Genomic DNA, 12378 nt, shown 5'->3' with positions numbered 1-12378 from the left:
GATGTCAGATGTGTGGTTCCAAAACGTGACCAACTCACATGGCTAAGCACACGTTTGTCCAAAAGACACTTCTTCAGACAAAGAATTCTCAATTGTCCTATTTTTTACCTAACCTATTTTTTACAAACTATTTTTAATTTGTATTGTTTATTCTTTTAAGCTGATATTTTTACTTCAGAACGTACATTACAAACAATATCTAACAATTTCCGATAGAATTAAACAATAGCTAAATGCTAACATTCCATTTACTTACAAGTTTCGTGTCTTGGCTTATCCTGATCTCATTTTCACTTATCTAATGTTCTTTCTATTTACAGGGAAAGGGGACAGCCCTTCTTTGTAACACACACACACACACACTCACACACACACACACACACACACACACACATATATATATATATGTAATATATATGCAATATATATATGTGTGTCTGTGTGTGAGTGTGTGTGTGTGTGTGTAACTCAGGTATGAAATTTTCACTATATTATGTTCCACCCTCATATGTCCTAATAAGGCCCTACATAGGGAAGTTTTCGTTATTCTTTAAATCTATCTGATACACATATATGTGTGTATGTGTTTATATATATATATATATATATATATATATATATATATACATTGATGGATATGGATTTAATGAAATGTTCAAATTCTTTTAAATTAAAATAAAGGAGTTATATTAAATAATTGTTCCTATTGCGTTTTAACTTACAGAATTCAGTTAGGAATTTTTGTATATATATATATATATATATATATATATATATATATATATATATATATATATATATATATATGAATGTGTGTGGGGGGATTTATGTGTGTATATATATATATATATATATATATATATATATATAAGTTATACATTTTTACGTATGTATAAATATATGTTCGGTTTTTACTTCAGCAACGTTCAATACATATGTAGAACTTAGTATTTTACACACATATTTATGAAAAAAAGTGTTCATATATATATATACATATGTGTGTGTGTGTGTGTTTGTGTGTGTGTGTGTATACATAAGCATGTATGTGTGTATTTCAACTGTATTTATGCATAAAACTATGTATGTTTTGTTGGTGCTTGCGGTGTTTATGTGGGTTTACGTGTACGTAAGATTTTTTTCTGGCCCTATTTCCACATTCTCTATCTCTCTCTCTGTATCTGTCTCTCTCTCCTTTTGTCTCTTTCTGTCTGTCTGTCTGTCTGTCTGTCTGTCTCTCTCTCTCTCTATCTCTGTATATATATGTATGTTCGTTTGGTGTAATATATACATATCTTCTACCCCTGTCTCTCTCTCCCTCCCTCTCACTATATATATTTGGTATATCTACATGTATGTGTTTATGTCTGTCTCTGATCTCAAATTTGATTTCCCATCCTGTCAACTACATCAATGTCGTCCGCCTGTCATAATGTTGATATATGACATTACAATATTAAAATCAAATACAGATGTCAGAAAGAATCGTTTCCAGTGGTGCCTTAATCTCTGTCGATAGAAATGGAAGAAGAATACAATGCAAGAATAGTCGACATCTGAGACAAAGAGAACATCCGAATGTCAGCTTGCATCTGCCTTCCATGGTTGAAATTCCAAGAAGGAAATGCAAATTCGGCAGGTTATTCACATGATTTCCCCAAGATTTATCTGACCTTTCTATAATATTAGTTTGAACATAACGTCACGAAATAAATCTTCCCTAAAGATAAATAATATATCTCTGCAAAATGGTCTAAAATTATTGGCTAACGTTTATATTCACTTTTACATAAACCCTGGCTTCAAAAAATTGCTAGCTTTGATTTATTTTGAATTAATGTATTTTTCTCGTATGAATATATGCATAATATTTCTTTTGTAATACTTAGATATAATGTTATATACGATTCGGAAGTCTTGGTTTTTAGGCACACACTAAGATCATAATACAATTATCTCCTTTGAAATGAAGGAAGGGGAGTTTTTGCCGTTTAAAATGTAGATTCTGCCATAACACAATTAGGAATTACGCTTGGTTTGCAATTAATCATGCAGCGCGCAATACGATCAATTTAGTGTAAGAAATATTTGATGAACGGATAATCAAATTAAGTGAACATCATAATCTCAGTGAATTACTTTGCATGTAAAGTTTCATGTCTATACTGATAAACAAGATACAATACACTGCTTGGAAGAATACAAAAGTCAAGTTATTGGGAAAATAAGATAAATTTAATGGGTAGATTTATATACCTTCTACCTCTAGATTACACCATATATATGCTAACTGGGTGGGTCATATACCAGAGATTATATTTTAATTATAAATTTAAAAAAATAATATTTGGAAATAATCACCTGTTTGTAAAAGAAAAGTCATATTTCTGTGATTTATTTCGATTTAAAATTAGCCATATCTAAAAACCTATTCATGAAGGTGTGCGTATATATATATATATATATATATATATATATATATATATATATATATATATATATATAGTAGCTTATACATATATACATATATGGTCATGGATATGACCGTAAACTATATCCAGTGGCGAGGCCCCAGCTTGAGGGATTTGGGGAGTGTGGAGCCACCCTTTAATTGCCATTGCTCCCAGGTCCATTCTGACACGGAGTGGTGGTACCTGTTAGGGTCCCAACTATGGGTTAATTGGAAACCGACTTGAAAACAACAAATATATTCTATTCAAATTTTTTTCTTCAAAATCTTTGGATTCGGCATTAAATAACCTTAAAAGGGTTGATATGCCGTAAAACAAAAACAACCGAACCAACCTCAGAAATATATTCATGAAAAGATATAGAGAATCATTGGCGTTTCACCCCAATACTGACATCTAGAGAGCAAAATATATGTAGTTCGTGTTGTGGGGAGTTTTCGAAATTAGTGTGGTGTTTAATCTACCAAATCTACTAATAAGATTCTTGGTTATTCGCTCCTTGTTTTTAATGTTTCCATTACTTAATATCGATGCTGATCTCAAACAAAATTTAGTCGGCTTTTACTTTTACTCTATGTTCGTCATCTGTGACTCATCAGAGTAGCTGAATCTAGCGAGATAGCGAGATTCTAACTCGGGACCCCATCGTAAGAAGCGTAACTACCTACCACTACTACTTACCAATGTAATTTAAAAATATATATTTTTATGTAATTTAATATATATATATATATATATATATATATATATATATATATATATATATATATATATATAAAATTACATTTTCATCCAAAACAAAGCACATTGCTACTTTGGTATAGGGGGCTACTATCAGGGCTACAACTACTGGGATACTATGTAGAGATTTGGGCAGCAAGATGTAGGCTCACGTTGCACTTGAACTTCTGCACGTCAATACAATTGGGGAAGCAGGGGCCTGGAATGGAATTCCAGAGTCTAGGGATTCTGGGGAAGAAACTACTGGAGTAGAAAGATCTTTTATATCTAGGGATCTCTACAGTGTGGAGGTGGGATTTAGCAGCCTGTCGAATTTGTCTAGGGTGTTCACGTCGGGGGGGGGCACAAGTGCTTGCAGTTCCTCAGAGCATTCACCATAAAACTACTCGTAGAACAGGCAGAGGAATGCAACATTTCGTCGATGGGACAGAGGGTGAAGCTTAGATGCCAGTTCAGAGCCTATCAGATTTGCGACTCTCTTTTGAATCGTGTCTAAGAGCGAGATACTAGTAGCAGATGCACCAGCCCAAATATGACACCAATACTCCATACATGGGCGAATGGTGGCCTTATAGAGGTACAGGATACTTTCGGGTGTTAGTAGGTGTCTAGCACGGTAGAGAGGGCCCACCTTTCTTGCAGCGGTCATGGCAATGCTTTCAATGTAATTGTTCCAACTCATGTTTCCTGTGAACGTTAGACCAAGGAGTTTGAAAGATGTACTCTCAGATAAAGAGTCGTTGGCCATTGCTATAGTTGGTAGAGAAGGTTTCTTGTAATTATTGAATGAAACTTGTTTAGTCTCGGCGGCATTGAACGTGACCATCCATTTTTGTCCCCATTCCACTACTGATTGGAGGTCTTCCTCTAGTGTTTCTGCCATTTCTTTAGATATATGTTCATTTGTTTTCCTGTCGTGCCTGTTATAGAGTGTGGTGTCATCAGCATATATACCCACCTCAGAGGCAATTTTGTCGGGGAGGTCATTTATGAATATCAGGAACAATAGAGGTTCAAGGATAGACCCTTAGGCTACTCCCGCATTTATATCATATTGTTTAGATGTACGACCGTCGAGGACAACCTGGATTTTTCTCTTATCTAAGAAGGATTTAATTATGTTAAGTATCCTACCAGTGATACCGTATGATCTAATTTTCCTGAGGAGACCATCATGCCATACCCTGTCAAAAGCCTTAGATATATCTAGAGCTACCGCTCTGCCCTCCCTGCTTTGTCCAGTGAATGGTATATACGTTCAGAGATTACAGTTAGGATGACTGCTCTGGAACGGGCTTGTCTAAATCCATATTGTTGGTCAGTCAGATGTTTAGCATCTTTAAGGTGATGGACTAGAGCATGGTTAATTAAGGTCGCAAATATTTTGGCAAAAAGTAGGAGGAGGCTAATGGGGCGATAATTTAATTGGTCAGTTCTGTCGCCAGAATTCTTGAAAACTGGTACCACAGAAGCAGTTTTCAAACAGCCCGGAAAGCAAGATTCATTAAGACATATGTTGTAAAGTTTGGAGAGAACTGGAGCTACTTCGGCTGAGCACTTTTTTAATACTACAAGTGGGATAAGTCCAGGTCCACATGCTTTTGAGGTGTCAAGGTTTTTTATGATAGCATGCACCTGAGCAGGGGTGATTTTTAGATTGTCTTGCGTGGCGTCTGTCTGCATAGGAAAGTCAGGTAGGGGTGGTTGGAGGATCCACTGTGGAGTTTGAGGCAAACGACTGGCAAGAATGTTAGCCTTCTCGGTTTCTGAGCAAAAACCCTCGTAATTGTTAGTTTGTGGGGGAATTGTTGATTGCCTATTATTTACTACATTGTTGTACATTTTCCAAAAGTCACGAGTTCCTAGTTTTTGTGCTTCGGTGCGTTTTTTAGTGGTTTCCGTAAATTTTCTCTTAGCTGTCGCTATTTCTTTCTTAACGTTACTTCTGTCTTCTATATACTTCTGTCTGTTTGAGATGTACTTATGTCGGTTAAATCTGCGGTATGCATGCTGCCTTTGAGCAATGGCCGTTGCGCAAGTCGAAGTAAACCATTGAGGAGAGGTGGGCTTGCTATAAAATTTCCGCATGGAACATGTGCTTCGATTGCAGTTTTGAACCATTCAGTGGTCTCGTTTGCGCACTGTTCAACAGGAAGAGAAAAAATATTTCCCGATGGGGCATCTCTGATAAGACTTCTGATGGCTTCCCAGTCAGCCTTTTTATAATATCTCGTTGTTTTAAGCATAGGCTCTTCAGTTTTTGCTCTAGAGTTTAGGACGATTTCAACCATTATCACTGCATGGTCAGCGTTCCCAAATGGGATGTCGGCATTCGTTATACAATCCTCGGGAACTGTAGTCAAAAACAGATCTAGAAGTGATGCGTTTTATTCTACCTAGTCAGGGAAACGTGTTGGAAACGTTATAATTTGTGATAGGGAGTGAGATATAGAGAAGCTATGAGTTGTCCTGGCCGCTGCATCTGTGTAAGTAGAGAATCCAAGTCAGTTTTTGTGGTGGACATTAAAGTCACCAAATACATGTACTTGTGCGCTTGTGTCTATGCTGTCAGAGACTTTGTTTATTATGGTGCAATCCTGCGTCGAGGGCGAGCGGTAGAGAAAATAAAAGTAGCTAATGTTGTGCTGTATGTTTAGTCTAAAGCACATAAAGGCTTGATCATCCGATTCTAGGTTTGTTTCTCTAGTTAAGGGAAGGGTATTACGAATGTAAACTCCAAGTCCGTGCATGTGTCTGTCAGAGTCCTTACGGCAGAGTAAGAGATATCCAGGCATATTAAAGTAGTTAGAGGGGATGGAGGAGTGTAGGTAAGTCTCACTTAGTGCTAATATATGCGGGGTATTTGTAGGAGAAATGCTTTAACATCAGCTTAATTAGTTCTAAGCCCACGGATATTTGTGAATGCAAGGCTCAAGGGAGGAGGCAAGTTGGATTTGTTTGACCCTAAACCTGGTTTAAGTTTATTTTTTTATTGTACTGTTATCATATTTTTTAAAGAGTTTCAGTTTAGGTAAGGGGGAGCTGAAGAAGAGGTTATGCAGAGCATCCGACATGCATCACAAGTATACCATCAGTTGACCTTTCTTCAATATATATATATATATATATATATATATATATATGGTATAATGATAATGACATCGTGGATTTCCATTCTAGAGTTAATGCAATGGAAATATGTCACACACTCCTATAAATGTATTGCAAATAAATCGTAATAACCAAATATATTCTGGCACTACATAAACCACATTATTTGATAAATATTTTTTGTTTTAACAACAGGGCTACAATAATTTCGTGGGGTCTCAATTTACACTGAAAGTCCACGGAGTGTCCAGCAGCAAAACATTACATTTGAAAAATGCCTCTGTGGAATTTCCACACGTCCTGCTGCTATAAATAAAAGTGAGAGTTCACTGTTTCATAATTACCATGAGAGTTATGAAGTAAACGTGTATTATATGCAACTTATATTTTAAGTGCTTCAGTGTAGCGACTTTTAATGAAGTTCCAGCGAAACTAGGAAGCCAAGTAAGAGAACCGTTGCAGGTTATCTTGTTGTGTAGGAAACACTTGCTTCTTTAACTGTTTATCTCATCTCCGTGTACTATCACTCATTCGTGTACATCATTTTGTACATCATTTAATAACGACTCTATATTTTAGTTACATCTTGCTGCGATCAGCATTGATAAATGGTTTGGAAATTAATGAAGACGCTCTGGCAGAAACCTTTATCATCCCCACCTATTATTAACATTACATTGGCTTACTTTCGGTTCAGCTCATTACTGCAAACGGATATGTGAAAGGTCTTGATGGCGGGGGTGGGTTGTTTAGGCGCGATGTGTCGCAGCGTGTTTGAATGCGTAAGCTGACTAAGACGGCAGTTAATAGTTAATTATTCGGTGGGAATTAGATGAAGACACCAGGTAAGTTTCAGAAATTGTCTCACTTACATAACTGTATTTAAGAATATGTCTATCGATATATAAAACTCACATCAGCCTGCTCTGTCGATCAAAAACATCCTTCCGGTTTTCCACTTCTTATTTTAAAAATCCGTTTACTTAAAAAGAAAATTACCAATTATTTTCATTAATACAAATATAATTTTTGTAGTTACAAGCCCTTCAATTTTACATTTTGTATTTAGCTTACTAACATTATTACTAATTTCGCGTTTGTAGATTGTTCTGAGAAAGCGTTTTATCTTCTCTTTTGTTTTACAAATAACAATTGTTTTGTTTTTCTTTTCCAAATAAACACTTTCTTTTTCAATTCGGTCCCTTCTTTTCTGAGGTTAAATATTTGTTTTACAGTTTACAAATAAGGAAATGGCTACACATCTACGAAAGATGATCAATTGGAATTTATAATTTGATAAATAAACGAATGTATTTGGCATCCCAATTTTTTTTAAATACATGAAGAGTAAAGAAAGAGGATTTTCACTTAATGTCTTTGGTTTCTGTTTCCTTCGAAATGAATTTAGTCATTTTTCAGCCAAGTTTAAACATATCATATAAAGTTTAACATTTGTTTTATAGTTTTAATGTAAAAAATAACATAGTACGCTTGAGCGTGCTAAAGTTTTTAATATATTATTTTCATTTTTTATTTTCATTGCAACGCCTATTCAATTCGCCAAACTTTCTCAAACACCCGTCTAGTCGAAAACTATAGATAATTCCCCCCTCTCTTTATCTGTGCTTTAACGTAAACGTAGATTTCATGAACAAAGCTTCTTTCTTAGAATTGCACGACTATGGAATTGTCTTACGTTTTCCTGCTTTCCAGCTGACTACAATATGGTTGTTTTTAAGTCTACCGTAAACAAGTTTTTAATGAGCTGTTCCATATGTTAAGAAATTTACCGAATTTCCATTACTAACGAGTACTATATTGTGCAAGTGTCTACTGTACACTCTTTCACCTTTATCCTCGAGTGGGTTCATAGCCTTGATAAGTGGTGATGCCTATGTAAAAATTCCTTTTGTAGTTAAAATTATGTAAATAATCAGGCAATCATTTTTATTTTTTCCAAACAATTATAACATAAAAAAATATATAATATACAGTGAAGTAACCGGGAGTTGATGCCAACTGGGAGTATAAACGCGTTAATTATCACCAAATGACGATAAGAGAATTGCTATAAACCAAAAACACAAACCAATTTTTTTTTTAATGTGAAAATATTTGACTAATTTATGTACTTTTAAAAAATATTTCCTTTACTGAATATTTATTTGTGCGTGATTAAATTATTTTCTTATTATTATTGATTAAAAAACACCTTATTCTAATCGCATTTCTTGCAAATAAATTTAGGCTAACCCCATCGAGTTAAAAACGTTGATTTAAACTTACATATAACTATAACTAAATGTGAGAATTAATTACGTGTTTGCTTAGATAGATGAGGTTTTGTATTGTAACTTAATTTAACATGTTGTGTTACGAACACATAAAGTTAAACCTCGTCGATTTTAAATGTCTGATTGGAAAGAAATAAACAATATATATATATATATATATATATATATATATATATATATATATATATATATAACAAAATACAAGAATAGTTTACTTTTCTCTTACTATAACCATATTTATAACTATATCTCGTGTTTTTATTAATAGTAGGACTTCTCGGCCTCTAAGTCCTCACTTAACTAGGTTTTCTCCCTCAAAGGGTAAGAACTTGGTTTTAGTAGTGCCTTCAGAAGCTTCCTTAATTTTAAATAGTGCTTGTAGTAGTGATCAGGAGGTCTCCTCAGATTTATTTTTTCACACATCACTTAAATAATGTCTTCACTTGGAATATATTTCTCTTACCCCTTAAGAGCCAACGGGCTGATACTCTCTCTACTCTCACTCTCTCTTTCTAAATATATATATATATATATATATATATATATATATATATATATATATATATATATATATATATATACTAGCGGGGTAGCCGGCGTTTTCCGCGTGTAGTAAAGTGTGGGTGGTATAAATCAAACCACAATGGAAAATAAAGAATAAGGGGACGTAATAACTATGTTAAAATATTATATTAAAAACAGGGAAAGGTATACAAAATAAATAATAAGTGAACGATATAAAGCTTCTTAAAAATCGGACAAACAAAAATAAAAAAAAACAGCGAACGTGATGGAAACTTAAAGAACATTAGCGCAAAAATTGAATAAATAATCCTGTCTCAATATTAAAAGTTTAAAAATCGAAATAAAATATTTTAAGATAACAACGCTATTACTATACCGACTAGTTTATGACCACGTTAGGTTGTTTTTTATATTAAAAGTAATTCGAGAAAGAACTTTTTGCGCATGCGTGTATGGCTAAATTGTCATCAAGTCACGATTTTTGCTATCCTATCCCTGTAGAAAAGTGGCCGGTTGAGACTGAAGGAATTAACGTTTTTGTTCAATTCTCCGATATTTATCGTCTAAAGGGTCGAGTTTTAAAGTGATACCGATCTTGTGAAAATTCGTCATCTCTGTTGAAAGTTTTTTGCGAGACATACTTACATACATACATTTAAACAGACAGGTGAGATTTATATATATATACATATATATATATATATATATATATATACATATATATATATATATATACAGAGAGAGAGAGAGAGAGAGAGAGAGAGAGAGATTTCTTGTTGATTTTATTATATTCGTCCGAATAAAATATGGGCAATTTTCTAAGTAAAACGAGCTTCGAGGCGAATACGCTATTTAACCGTCTTCATCGGAAAAAAATCAACGAGAAATATTAGTTTATAAACGATAGAAATAAGCAATAACATCATTTATGGGTTCATGGCATAATGCTTAACGCGCCCGACTGTGATGCACTTGGTCGGGAGTTCGATTATATAATATTGGAAGAATATGTAAATTTTCATTATATTGTTAATAAAAATCATTCTAAACAAACAACAACCCCCCAACAATCTATTAATGCCTACATGAAATGTAATTAACAAAGATCTTTTATGAGAACTCTCCGCCTGTTGGAGTCTATACGGCGAAGCTGCTTTCCAAATGACAACAGCATGATTGTATTCAAGTCAAATGTTAACAAATCTTTAATAATAGACTTCTTCAGTACGTCTACAACATGTCTAGCACTACTTATTATTACGGTATTGTTTCACCGACCACCTGACACTCAATAACAATTATCCTCGACTGGCCTCTTTTCCTTGATATGCAAAAAAGGGAAACAGTTCGTCTATCATCGGAAATACCACTTCATTCCAAAAATGTAATTATTACAGAAGTAATTTGAGTGGATGCCCGTTTTATATATCGAATAAATTATATATCATTAAGAATGATATGTTTGTAAAAATAGAGTTTTATAGTTTGATGATAGACTTAATATAAGTTTTGTTTGGTTATGAAAGATGTTTTACTGAATGTATGAATATAAGACAACATGTTTGCTTTGTAATCGGAATTACAATTCTAATATTATACGAATAGGATTATGATCAGCTAAAAGTACGATGTAAATATAAGGTCCATCCTGGCAGGATAGGTATGTATATCAGAAAGGAATCTGTACTTGATGATAGAAAAAAGAACCGGAAAAGGAAACCGTGATAACGTGAGCTAACAGATAGTAAAAATGTTTAATTTCTTGATGAATGAGTAAAAATTGCACTTATTTTCTAATCTGTGAATCTTATAATTAAGAACTTGTGTAGGAAATTTAAAAGCAAATAAAAGTAACATGGATTTGTCGGATGTATTAATTAGATATTCGACTGACGCGTGATCATATTGGGATTATATGTTTTTCCTGTATGTATATTCCTGAATTCACATGGAAAAATCGACTTTAATAATATAGTAGATAAAGCGATGCCACAAGTTGTGATACACGAAAAGCGCGAAACTGTCAGTCAGGATAAGTAAAAATGACAATTAATACTGTAATAAGCAGATTGCATTTAATATATCTGATGATATTTAAGATTATATCGCACAAATGATTTTACGTAAGAATCTATATACGAAGAGTATAGCAGCCATTTTGAATGTTTTTTTTTTACTAGACATAGTGTTTTTGTTTGTTTGTTTTTTTAGACAAAAGGAGATACTTCCATAATTATCAAAAGATGTACTATAATCTTGGATCTTTTTTCTTGATATGTTAACAGTAATATTCCCTCGACAAGCAGTAATTATCACTTCCTACCGAGACGATTGGGTGAGCATGAACTACAGGTTTTTGTTGGTATATAAATAGTTGTTTATATTTATTTAAAATACTTTTTAATTATAACGCCTCTTCCAGAAATGAAAGTTGAGTTCTCGTTGGAGAATTAAACAAAAAACAAAAGCAACCAACTTTAACAAAGTATGCAACAAACCGATTTCTGAATTTTCTTTACTATGTATGCTCGCCAACTGGTTTTATATAGGTACTTAACTCGCATAAATTCTGTTGCTAATGTCCGGTAATTTTGCGAAAGAAATACTGTGTAGAAAATCAAGTGTGTCATTATAGTTAGTTTCGAATCTTCCTACCAGAAGTACTTATAATTTCCTATACTAATAAATATGTAAGAATAGAACATTATTGCATTTAGATGCAAATATAATTGCTAATATTTATTGAAAATATATTTTAGTTGTATATATATATATATATATATATATATATATATATATATATATAAACAAGTAATATACATGTGCAACTGAAATACATTTAAATAAATATTAACAATTATATTTATATATATATATGTATATATATATATATATATATATATATATATATATGAATAAACCCTTTTTCGGGGTCAACGGCCTATTAGCACCGTGTGTGTTTGTGGGTATGTATGTGTGTATTTGGGTGGAGAGGGCTCTCGTAAGGCGTGGTAAAGGCAACCTTTCTAGGAGAAGCAAATCTCTGATTTAAAAAAAGAAAAACATAAAACGGGAGACGAGTAACCGCATTAAGCTGGTCTGTAGTTTAACTTATTTCTGGCAATCTTGCTCTCGCTTATTGTTGGATCTTAACATTTTGAACAGAGAAAGAGACTTAGCTGCATACAAAGTTAAGACTCTGTAACATCATCTGTGTATAGATACACCCTCAGGAA

The sequence above is a fragment of the Euprymna scolopes genome, chromosome 17, assembly GCF_053919585.1.
Source record: "Euprymna scolopes isolate OS-2025 chromosome 17, ASM5391958v1, whole genome shotgun sequence".
Lineage (NCBI taxonomy): Eukaryota > Metazoa > Mollusca > Cephalopoda > Sepiida > Sepiolidae > Euprymna > Euprymna scolopes.
This window is presented reverse-complemented; position numbering follows the sequence as displayed.